Source organism: Daphnia magna, unplaced genomic scaffold, assembly GCF_020631705.1.
Source record: "Daphnia magna isolate NIES unplaced genomic scaffold, ASM2063170v1.1 Dm_contigs144, whole genome shotgun sequence".
Classification (NCBI taxonomy): Eukaryota; Metazoa; Arthropoda; class Branchiopoda; order Diplostraca; family Daphniidae; genus Daphnia; species Daphnia magna.
Window position 1 is genome coordinate 152895 of NW_025533141.1, and position 12609 is coordinate 165503.

Genomic DNA, 12609 nt, shown 5'->3' on the forward strand with positions numbered 1-12609 from the left:
TATTTATTTATTCTTTTCATCCATGAATTTTTTTTTCATTTGATTTCACACTTTCTTCGGTTTTTAAATTATTATTATTATTTTTTTAATTCTTCATTAATTTTTTTATACCACAATTTCTTTGTTTTTAAAATTTTTTCTTTATTCTTCACTAAATTTTTTTATTCCACAATTTCTTCGGTTTCTATTTTTTTATTCTTTACAAAATTATTTAATTTTTAATTTTTAGTACTTAAAACATCTATTTTTCTATTTTTTTTCTTTCTTTCTTAAATTTCTAAATTCCTCTCTTTCTTTATTTTTTTAGAATTTTCTCTTCAGATTTTTAATGGTTTTTTTTTTAAATTTTTCTAACAATATTTTACCGATTTTTTCTTTATTTGTTTGTTTTTAGTCAATAAGAATTACTGTTTTATTCTTTCATATGTAAGTGGGCCCAGGGTAGCAATGGCAGAGGTAGGAGCATCTAGTAGAAATGCTACTAGAGTAAGACTCCATGGGACAATCATTAAAATCCCAGTTCCTCTGCCAATTATTTTAAAATGTGGGGAGAAATCCTGTCAAGGTGAGCGAGGTAGCGGTCCCTGGTCTGGGGATCGCAAGAGACAATTGGCGGAGACACACATAAAAGAAAGACATTCTAGGAGAGGGGTTCAGTACACCACCCAGTATGTCTGCCTTGGCTGTAAAAAGGAATTTAATTCGTTTATTTCAGCCGGCAGACATGCAAGACCTTGTACTGAGTCCCTTTCCTCCAGTATTCTCCGCCAATCCCTCGAACTAACCATTGCATCTGCAATGGATGGTTCTGCAGGGGTCTCCTAATCCCGCTCACTCTTCTCTCCCCACGTTTTCCCCTTCCAGAATTTAAGGGGACAAAATCATTTTAAAATACCCTGGTAAACCCACGAAGTGTCCTAGGTGTGAGTGGACTACCTTGGCAACTAACACCAGAGCCATGGGTAGTATCCACAGACACCTAGAGACAGCCCACACACTCCGACTAGTTAAATATTGGGAATGCGGAGTGTGTGGATTTGCTGGAGATGGCCCTACACTAAAAGGACATTACCAAAGGTTACATTCTAATAACAACCCATCACCCTCCATCCGATTTGCTGGGATATCCAGTATGGATGGCTCAAACCGTGACTCTTCTGCTGCAGTGATCTCTCTAGAGGATGTTACTGCAACAGAAGACGAGCGTGATGAGCTATCCGTGGTGGAAATCCCAGCGATCGAGGAATCCCCTGGTAATGTCCTATCTCCAGCAAATTTTACCGCTAGCCCTATTTTAGATCTTGGGAGGGAGTTCGCCTCCTCTTTTAATACACAAAATTTTAGTTGGCTTTATGAACTCCCCCACAAGAAAATACTAGCCCCACAATTTTATCACAAGAGATTTTAGACCCTTCACCTAACCCCGAGACCTTATCCTTTGTCCCCAGTCAGCACAGCAATCGAGGACGTAGTCACCACAGCTCAGAAGAGCAGAGTCAAAGAGACGACGATTTTGTCAGTCTCTGGGTTCCTGCCTTCTTGAGCTGTCAGACTCTACATGACCTAGACGATGTCCTCGAACGTTGCACAGCTGACTGGCTCCCTAAAGCACAAATTTTACAAGACCCTAGCCCTGAACAACCCCGAGGAAACCCTGACAAAAGAAAAAGAAACCAAAACCGGCAGATGCAGAAGGCCCGGCGACATATCAAGCAAAAGGCGTACGAGGCGAGGAAGATTCAGCGGCTCTTCAACATTTACCCAAGAAGAGCCGTTCGACAGGTGCTCGAAGACCGTTTACCCTCCTACGATGGTACTGTACAAGCTGCGGAGGAATATCTCAAGAGGACTTACAACCGATTGAGACCATCTCCGCAGCAGTGCCAAAGTGCGAGGGAACTCTACGACACCTGCGACTGGTCCCAAACTTCAGAGGACCAGATGAACTTCCTTAATCGTGCGCCAACCCAACAAGAGCTTGAAGCTAAGCTCCGCCGGGCTACCAACACATCACCAGGGGTTGATGGCCTAGAATACCGTCATCTTAGAGCCATCGACCCCAACTGCATTCTGCTGGAAACAGTTTGTAAAATGGTTTGGAAGCTAGGGGTTCCTAATTGTTGGAAGACATCGCGAACTGTCCCCATTTTCAAGAAAGGGGACACTAGCGACTATTCCAACTTTAGACCAATATCCCTTCTTCCTACCATTTACAAACTGTTCTCGGGAGTGATCAGCCAGAGAATAACGCAAGTCGCTTCAGACCTTGGCTGGTTATCTCCCGAGCAAAAGGGTTTCCTCCCGGGGGTCCATGGTATTCAGGAACATACACAGCTCTTACAGACGGTTGTCGAGGAGACAAAGACCAAACGAAAGCACATGTCTATTGCATGGCTGGACATGTGCAACGCGTTTGGATCTGTGCCTCACGCCGTTCTGAATGAGCTGTTCACATCACTTCCAATACCAGAGGACCTCCGGCGCATCCTGGTGGACATATATTCGGGAAATCGGATGGATTTTGCCGTTGGGAAAGAATCCATCCGCATTTTCCCGACAGCAGGTGTTCGCCAGGGTGACGCTCTTAGTTCCCCTATTTTTAACCTGGCTTCCGAACCCCTCGTCAGGGCCGGAAAGTCCAATATTAACCCCGGATTTTTAATATTTGGCTCGCTCGTAGAAAACCACGGCATATGCTGACGACATTGCCGTGGTTACAAATTCTCCCTCCGAGCTCCAAAACATTTTAAACGTTTTTACCCTCACCGCAAACACCTTGGGGCTGCAATTTAATGCCGGGAAGTGTGCTTGCCTGGTCTTCGACAAAGGCAAGCCGTCTGACGCCCAGTGCCGAATTGGTGATCAATTAATTCGGTGCTTGGGTCCAGACGACCAAGAAACATATCTTGGTACACCGATCGGAGGAAAATTGCGGTTCCGACCACCAACTGACCTTATCCCTAACCTCGACAAGATTGCCGCCTCCCACCTCGCACCATGGCAAAAACTTGAAATCTTCCGTAGCCACCTTCTTCCCTCCCTTTCCCATCACCTCGCTTCGGGTCGGGTCCTGAAAGACTGTCTTACCCAACTGGACACTGAGTGTAGGAAGTTTCTAGGCCTAATTTGCAACCTTCCCAATCACGCAACGGTCCCGTTTTTCTACGCGGACCGGCGGGTTGGGGGCCTAGGAACATGCCGCCTCACTGATGATGCCGATATCTGGACCATCGCCAGGGCTGCTCAGCTCCTCACTTGTAGAGACCCTACAGTGAGGAACATATGCCGAGAGCAGCTCCATGACACCATCCGGCGAGGGTTCAGAAACGAGCATCCAGGAGTGTTGCCAGTTGGGGAATATCTTTCGGGATCCGTGGATGGGGGGCTCTACAGACTGAGGTACGCGGAGGCAGGGTCCAATCTTTGGACTCTTGCCCGCCAAGCTGCCAAACGACTGGGAGTGCGGATTGATGTATCCGGCGACGAAAATCTAAGAATTGTCGCCGATGACGTCTCCGTAAGCCCAGTCAAGGCAGTCCGCGGACTTCGGAAAGTAGCTCGGCAGCGCTATACCAGGGACCTAATTTCCGACAAGAGCCACCAGGGAGTAGTTGCCACTGGCCTCTCCCTGGAAGACAAGTCGAAAGACATGGCTCGCCTGGTATCCTGCCGTACGCCCCTCTCCTTCCGCGACTGGAGATATCTTCACAGGGCCCGGCTCGACATCCTTCCTCTTCGGGGGCACTCGTGGTTTTGCTCACAGGAGCAAGATACGAGTTGCCGCCGATGCGGAAAGGAAAACGAGACCGGGTTTCATGTGCTTAACCACTGTGAAGAAGGTCTCCAGCTCGCCACCAAGAGGCACAACACCATCCAAGATCTCTTGGAATCGCTGCTAGTCAAGCAGGGACACGACGTCACGATCAACAATGCCATCCCCGGGCAAAGGTTAAGACCGGATGTTGAATTTCAACTATCCGGTTCCCGGGTGATGGTTGACGTCGTGGTCTGCTATGACCAACCAGGGAGTATGGAGAATGCCTACCAGCGGAAATATGATAAATATTCTTCGCATGGGAGGATTCTCCCCCTGGTTGTCGGGTCTCTTGGATCATGGTACCCCAGGAACGACGAAATCCGTTCGATTCTCGGAATCAACGGAAGATCCTGGGGTGCCTTCCGATTCAAGGCCCGATTGGCAGCGATCCAGGGATCAATGGATATGGTGTGTGCCCATTTCCATCATGGTGCACCAAACCCCGAAGCTGAGGATATCCCCCCTTTTCCCGTAGAAACTCCCTACCCAGTAGATTAGTAGATTCTTTCCCTCATATTTTATTTATGTAATTTTAGTAATATTTTAAAATGCACCTACCTCATACATGTTTATTCCCCTTCCGGAAACCCCTCCATAAACTAACTAACCACTATACTACCGAGGACACGTGTGCTTCTCGACGATCTCTGCGACATGCTCGAAGTAGCATACAGACGGAAAGTCCTCAAGTACCAACACCTAGGGCGAGGGCTGCCACTGGTGCTTGGATCCCTAGATTCTTCGTACCCTCTAAATGACTACATCCGGTCTATTTTAGGAATAGACCACCCTAGCTGGTCTACATTCAGGAGGGAACCGATTGGCAGCGATCCACGAATAGATGGAGGTGGTTAGGAAACACTTGGTTGGTACTTCAGGTCAACACGATGCACAAATTGTTCACAGCATTCTTCTAACTGTATTCTTGTTATGGAATTTTCTGACGTTTTATGTATTTTATTACTTACATGTAATTTCTTTCCGCATATTTTCCGTGCTTTTCCCCTATCTCTGTAAATTCTTCAAGTATTAATTTTCATGTTGCTTATGTACTTTGATTGCATTTTTTTCATGTGTGGTCATTCCGCGTTCTCACGGAATGTAAGTATAATGATGTCAACCCAATATACTACCGAGGAAGCTTTTAGAGATCAAAAGCTATACATCCGGGTTGAAAGTGATGTCCCCATTAGCAGGTTCCTAGTTCGACAAAAGACACAACTTGAACTCAATTTGGCTATGTAGTTCAAGAGATAAACATGAGATGGCGTGTGATGTCGGATTCCATGAGTCAAAATCGAATGTGTATTCTCGTGGTCGAGAAGAACGTGGTTCAAGTGTCAACGTTTAAGAAACCAGTGCTCAATGTTGTAGACTTGTTCTACACGAAGGAGAGCGAAGGGAATAGTAACCAGAGCAAGATTCAGTTTGTTTTAAGGTTGCTGTTGTTGTTTACAGGTGGCTGTTTAAAAAGAAGCATGTACAGTATGATGCACAAAAAGGTGAACACCGATTTTTTTTTCTAAAGCCATCTATGGGTAGGTAATATTAACTGTATACTTTTTTTCAATAGAGGAAGGGTGGATTTGGCGGAAAACCACCATAAGCGGAGGCTGGGTAGTTTAAGTGTAGACACCTCTCTGTAATGCTTCTGGCGATAGGAATAAATGTCTGGAAAAAAGGTGTGTTTTTTTTTTTCTTAGACACCCGAACCCTCCCCCAGGCGAAGAAGAAAATTTATAGAATTATCTAACAATCACGATGTCAAACTCTTTCACCCGTCATTGTAATGATTACACCAAACAAGCACGTATGAAAACATTCAAATAAAAACGCATAATCATATGTTATTATAAAAATATTATTAGTAATCGATACTAATATATTTTATGTCATAAAACACAGGAAAAAAGGTTTTCTTATACGGGGCTTCAACCGCCGCAATCCGTGCATCGATTGCGAAGCCAATGCTATACCATCAATCCATTATAACTTAAAGATTACTCTTTCGGATATCTATATATCGTGTTATTTCATGAAGGCAAACTTAAAAAAAAAAAAAAAATTATTTTTTTCCATTTCCCAAGCATGCCGCGCAATTCTATATATTCATACCAGATATCAGTTATAAAATTTGAAATAACACGATATATAGATATTCAAAAGAGTAATCTTTAAGTTATTATGGCTTGATGGTATAGCATTGGGTTCATGCACGGATTGCGGCGGTTCAAGCCCCGTATAAGAAAACCTTTTTCCTTTGTTTTTATGACATAAAATATATTAGTATCGATCACTAATAATATTTTTATAAAAAAATATAATTATGCGTTTTTATTTGAATGTTTTCATACGTGCTTTTTTGGGGTAATAAAAAAAAAAAGGGGGAAAAAATTTTAATGATTGTTAGATAATATCTATAAATTTTCTTCTTCGCCTGGGGGAGGGTTGGGTGTCTAAGAAAATACAACACACACTTTTTCCAAATTTATTCCTATCGCCAGAAGCATTACAGAGAGGTGTCTACACTTAAACTACCCTTAGCCTCCCCTTTTGGGGGTTTCCCCCCAAAACCACCTTTTTTTTTTAAAAAAAAGTATACAGTTAATATTACCTACCCATAGATGGCTTTAAAAAAAAAATCGGTGTTCACCTTTTTGTGCATCATACTGTACTTGAAACAGCAAAGCTGACCCCCTCCCCGGGGGGGAATTGAACCCCGGTCTCCCGCGTGACAGGCGGGGATACTGACCACTATACTACCGAGGACACGTGTGCTTCTCGACGATCTCTGCGACATGCTCGAAGTAGCATACAGACGGAAAGTCCTCAAGTACCAACACCTAGGGCGAGGGCTGCCACTGGTGCTTGGATCCCTAGATTCTTCGTACCCTCTAAATGACTACATCCGGTCTATTTTAGGAATAGACCACCCTAGCTGGTCTACATTCAGGAGGGAACCGATTGGCAGCGATCCACGAATAGATGGAGGTGGTTAGGAAACACTTGGTTGGTACTTCAGGTCAACACGATGCACAAATTGTTCACAGCATTCTTCTAACTGTATTCTTGTTATGGAATTTTCTGACGTTTTATGTATTTTATTACTTACATGTAATTTCTTTCCGCATATTTTCCGTGCTTTTCCCCTATCTCTGTAAATTCTTCAAGTATTAATTTTCATGTTGCTTATGTACTTTGATTGCATTTTTTTCATGTGTGGTCATTCCGCGTTCTCACGGAATGTAAGTATAATGATGTCAACCCAATATACTACCGAGGAAGCTTTTAGAGATCAAAAGCTATACATCCGGGTTGAAAGTGATGTCCCCATTAGCAGGTTCCTAGTTCGACAAAAGACACAACTTGAACTCAATTTGGCTATGTAGTTCAAGAGATAAACATGAGATGGCGTGTGATGTCGGATTCCATGAGTCAAAATCGAATGTGTATTCTCGTGGTCGAGAAGAACGTGGTTCAAGTGTCAACGTTTAAGAAACCAGTGCTCAATGTTGTAGACTTGTTCTACACGAAGGAGAGCGAAGGGAATAGTAACCAGAGCAAGATTCAGTTGGTTTTAAGGTTGCTGTTGTTGTTTACAGGTGGCTGTTTAAAAAGAAGCATGTACTTGAAACATCAAAGCTGACCCCCTCCCCGGCGGGGAATTGAACCCCGGTCTCCCGCGTGACAGGCGGGGATACACAGCGGCAGGGATACAGGCGACGACCTTTTATCCTTATTTTTCGTGAAACCTTTTTGATACCTTTTTTAAAACAATAGCCAATATATTTATCGTTTTAATCATTTTCTTTCCTTTTTTATATAATTTCTCTGCTCTTTTCTTTTTATTTCTTTTTATTCCTTTATTCCTTTCTTTCCTTTAATCTTTTATGAAAGTGGTCCCAGGGTTAGAATGGCAGAGGAAGGAGCATCTAGTAGAAACGCTACTAGAGTAAGACTCCATGGGAATGCTATTAAAATCCCAGTTCCTCTGCCAAACATATTAAGATGTGGGGAACGAGCTTGCCAGGGTGAGCGGGGTAACGGGCCCTGGTCAGGGGAACGCAAGAGACAGTTGGCGGAGAAACACATCAAAGATCGACACTCGAAGAGAGGGGTTCAGTTCACGACCCAGTATGTCTGCATTGGCTGCAAAAAGGAGTTTAATTCCTTTATTTCAGCCGGCAGGCATGCAAGGCCCTGCACTGAGTCCCTTTCTTCCAGTATTCTCCGCCAATCCCTCGAACTCACCGTTTCTTCTGAAATCGGTGGTTCGCAGGGGTCCCCAAATCCCGCTCACTCACCTTTCCCCACTTTTCCCCCTTGTAGAATCGAGGGGGACAAAATAATTTTAAGATACCCTGGAGGACCCACTAAATGTCCTAGGTGTGAATGGACTACCCTGGCACAGAACACCAGAGCCATGGGTAGTATTCATCGACACCTAGAGACAGCCCACACACTCCGACTTTTGAAATACTGGGAATGCGGAGTGTGTGGATTTGCTGGAGATGGCCCTACACTAAAAGGGCATTACCAGAGATTGCACTCAGCACCACAGCAATCACCCTCCATCCGGTCGCCACGGTTTTTCAACGCGGATACCTCTGTTCGGGATTCTTCTGTGGTAGCAAACTTCCAAGAGGAGATCGCTGTCACAGAAGATGAGCGTCAAGAGTTATCCGTGATGGGAATGCCGGCGATCGAAGAGGAGGGGGCCTGGTAATGCCCAATCTCCAGCAAATTTTACCCAAAGCCCCATTTTAATTCTTGAGAGGGAGTTCGCCGCATCTTTTAATACACAAAATTTTAGTTGGCTCTACGAACTCCCTCTACAAGAAATTTCTTATCCACCACCTGTAGCTCCGGAAGGGCCACAACCCGATCCCGTTCAAGAGACCCAACCCTTCTCCCCCAGTCAGAAAAATGTTCGAGGATGCAGCCAAGACAGCTCAGAAGAGCGAAGCCAAAGAGGCGGCGATTTCGCTTGTCTCTGGGTACCTGCTTTTCTGAGCTGCGAGACTCTTCTTGATCTCGAAGGCGTCCTCGAACGTTGCACTGCTGACTGGCTCCTCAAAGCACAGATTTTAGAAGACCCTAGCCCTGAAAAACCCCGAGGAAACCCTAATGGTAGAAAAAGAAACCAAAACCGGCAGATGCAGAAAGCCCGGCGACAGATCAAGCTCAAGGCCTACGAAGTCAGGAAGATTCAACGGCTCTTCAATATATACCCAAGAAGAGCCGTTCGAGAGGTGCTCGGAGATCGTTCACCCTCGTACGATGGCACTGTTGAAGCTGCGGAGGAATACCTCGAGAGGACTTACCACCGCTCGAGTCTACCTTCGCAGCAGTGCCAGAGTGCGAGGGTACTCTACGACACCTGCGACTGGTCCCATCCATCAAGGGACCAGATGGACTTCCTCAATCGTGCGCCTAGCCAAAAAGAGCTTGAGGCTAAACTTCGCCGGGCAACAAATACATCACCAGGGGTCGATGGCTTAGAATATCGACATCTAAGGGCCCTCGACCCCGACTGCATCTTGCTGGAAACAGTTTGTAGAATAGTTTGGAAGATTGGAATTCCTAACTGTTGGAAAATATCGCGAACAGTCCCCATCTTTAAGAAAGGGGACACTAGCGATTATTCCAACTTTAGGCCAATTTCCCTTCTTCCGACCATCTACAAACTGTTCTCGGGAGTAATCAGTCAGAGACTCACAGAGGTCGCCTCAGATCTTGGCTGGTTATCTCCCGAGCAAAAGGGTTTCCTCCCGGGGGTCCATGGTATCCAGGAGCACACACAGCTCTTGCAGACCGTTGTCGAGGAGGCAAGGACCAAACGTAGGCATGTGTCTATAGCATGGCTAGACATGTGCAATGCGTTTGGTTCTGTGCCTCACGCCGTTCTTGGAGAGCTGTTTGCTTCTCTTCCGATACCAGACGACCTCCGGCGCATCCTGGCGGACATTTACTCGGGGAATCGGATGGATTTTGCCGTTCAGAAAGAATCTGTTCGTATTTCCCCAACAGCAGGTGTTCGTCAGGGTGACGCTCTTAGCGCCCCTATTTTTAATCTGGCTTCCGAGCCCCTCGTCAGGGCCGGAAAGTCCAATATCAACCCCGGATTTTTATTATTTGGCTCGCTCGTCAAGACCACGGCATATGCTGACGACATTGCCGTGGTTACAAATTCTCCTGACGAGCTCCAAAATATTTTAGACATTTTATCCCTCACCGCTGACACCTTAGGGCTGCAATTCAACGCCGGGAAGTGTGCTTGCTTGGTCATTGACAAAGGCAAGCCGTCTGAGGCTCTGTGCCGAATCGGTACTCAACCCATTCGGTGCTTGGGACCAGACGACCAAGAGACATATCTTGGTACACCGATCGGCGGGAAATTGTTGCGAATTCGTCCTCCCACTGACCTTATCCCTAACCTTGACAAGATTGCCGCCTCCCACCTCGCACCATGGCAAAAACTTGAGATTTTCCGTAGCCACCTTCTACCTTCCCTTTCCCATCACCTCGCTTCGGGTCGGGTCCTGAAAGACTGCCTCACCCAACTGGACACTGAGTGTAGGAAGTTCTTAGGCCTTATTTGCAACCTTCCCAATCACGCAACGGTCCCGTTTTTCTACGCGGACCGGCGGGTTGGGGGCCTAGGAACATGCCGCCTCACTGATGATGCCGATATCTGGACCATCGCCAGGGCTGCTCAGCTCCTCACTTGTAGAGACCCTACAGTGAGGAACATATGCCGAGAGCAGCTCCATGACACCATCCGGCGAGGGTTCAGAAACGAGCATCCAGGAGTGTTGCCAGTTGGGGAATATCTTTCGGGATCCGTGGATGGGGGGCTCTACAGACTGAGGTACGCGGAGGCAGGGTCCAATCTTTGGACTCTTGCCCGCCAAGCTGCAAAACGGCTGGGAGTGCGGATTGATGTATCCGGCGACGAAAATCTAAGAATTGTCGCCGATGACGTCTCCGTAAGCCCAGTCAAGGCAGTCCGCGGACTTCGGAAAGTAGCTCGGCAGCGCTATACCAGGGACCTAATTTCTGACAAGAGCCACCAGGGAGTAGTTGCCACTGGCCTCTCCCTGGAAGACAAGTCGAAAGACATGGCTCGCCTGGTATCCTGCCGTACGCCCCTCTCCTTCCGAGACTGGAGATATCTTCACAGGGCCCGGCTCGACATCCTTCCTCTTCGGGGGCACTCGTGGTTTTGCTCACAGGAGCAAGATACGAGTTGCCGCCGATGTGGAAAGGAAGAACGAGACCGGGTTTCATGTGCTTAACCACTGTGAAGAAGGTCTCCAGCTCGCCACCAAGAGGCACAACACCATCCAGGATCTCTTGGAGTCGCTGCTAGTCAAGCAAGGACACGACGTCACGATCAACAATGCCATCCCCGGGCAGAGGTTAAGACCGGATGTTGAATTTCAACTATCCGGTTCCCGGGTGATGGTCGACGTCGTGGTCTGCTATGACCAACCAGGGAGTATGGAGAATGCCTACCAGCGGAAATATGATAAATATTCTTCGCATGGGAGGATTCTCCCCCTGGTTGTCGGGTCTCTTGGATCATGGTACCCCAGGAACGACGAAATCCGTTCGATTCTTGGAATAAACGGAAGATCCTGGGGTGCCTTCCGATTCAGGGCCCGATTGGCAGCGATCCAGGGATCAATGGATATGGTGTGTGCCCATTTCCATCATGGTGCACCAAACCCCGAAGCTGAGGATATCCCCCCTCTTCCCGTAGAAATTCCCTACCCAGTAGATTAGTAGACTCTTTCCCATCTATTTTATTTATGTAATTTTAGCAATATTTTAAAATGCACCTACCCCATACATGTTTATTCCCCTTCCGGAAACCCCTCCATAAACTAACCACTATACTACCGAGGACACGTGTGCTTCTCGACGATCTCTGCGACATGCTCGAAGTAGCATACAGACGGAAAGTCCTCAAGTACCAACACCTAGGGCGAGGGCTGCCACTGGTGCTTGGATCCCTAGATTCTTCGTACCCTCTAAATGACTACATCCGGTCTATTTTAGGAATAGACCACCCTAGCTGGTCTACATTCAGGAGGGAACCGATTGGCAGCGATCCACGAATAGATGGAGGTGGTTAGGAAACACTTGGTTGGTACTTCAGGTCAACACGATGCACAAATTGTTCACAGCATTCTTCTAACTGTATTCTTGTTATGGAATTTTCTGACGTTTTATGTATTTTATTACTTACATGTAATTTCTTTCCGCATATTTTCCGTGCTTTTCCCCTATCTCTGTAAATTCTTCAAGTATTAATTTTCATGTTGCTTATGTACTTTGATTGCATTTTTTTCATGTGTGGTCATTCCGCGTTCTCACGGAATGTAAGTATAATGATGTCAACCCAATATACTACCGAGGAAGCTTTTAGAGATCAAAAGCTATACATCCGGGTTGAAAGTGATGTCCCCATTAGCAGGTTCCTAGTTCGACAAAAGACACAACTTGAACTCAATTTGGCTATGTAGTTCAAGAGATAAACATGAGATGGCGTGTGATGTCGGATTCCATGAGTCAAAATCGAATGTGTATTCTCGTGGTCGAGAAGAACGTGGTTCAAGTGTCAACGTTTAAGAAACCAGTGCTCAATGTTGTAGACTTGTTCTACACGAAGGAGAGCGAAGGGAATAGTAACCAGAGCAAGATTCAGTTTGTTTTAAGGTTGCTGTTGTTGTTTACAGGTGGCTGTTTAAAAAGAAGCATGTACTTGAAACAGCAAAGCTGACCCC

General features: G+C 46.1%; 1 non-coding gene across 1 annotated transcript; it reads right to left on the minus strand.

Moving 5' to 3' along the window:
• Nucleotides 1-6514: 6514 nt before the first annotated feature.
• Nucleotides 6515-6586, minus strand: Trnad-guc. Its single transcript has one exon. It is a non-coding gene; the product is annotated as a tRNA-Asp (tRNA).
• Nucleotides 6587-12609: the final 6023 nt, after the last annotated feature.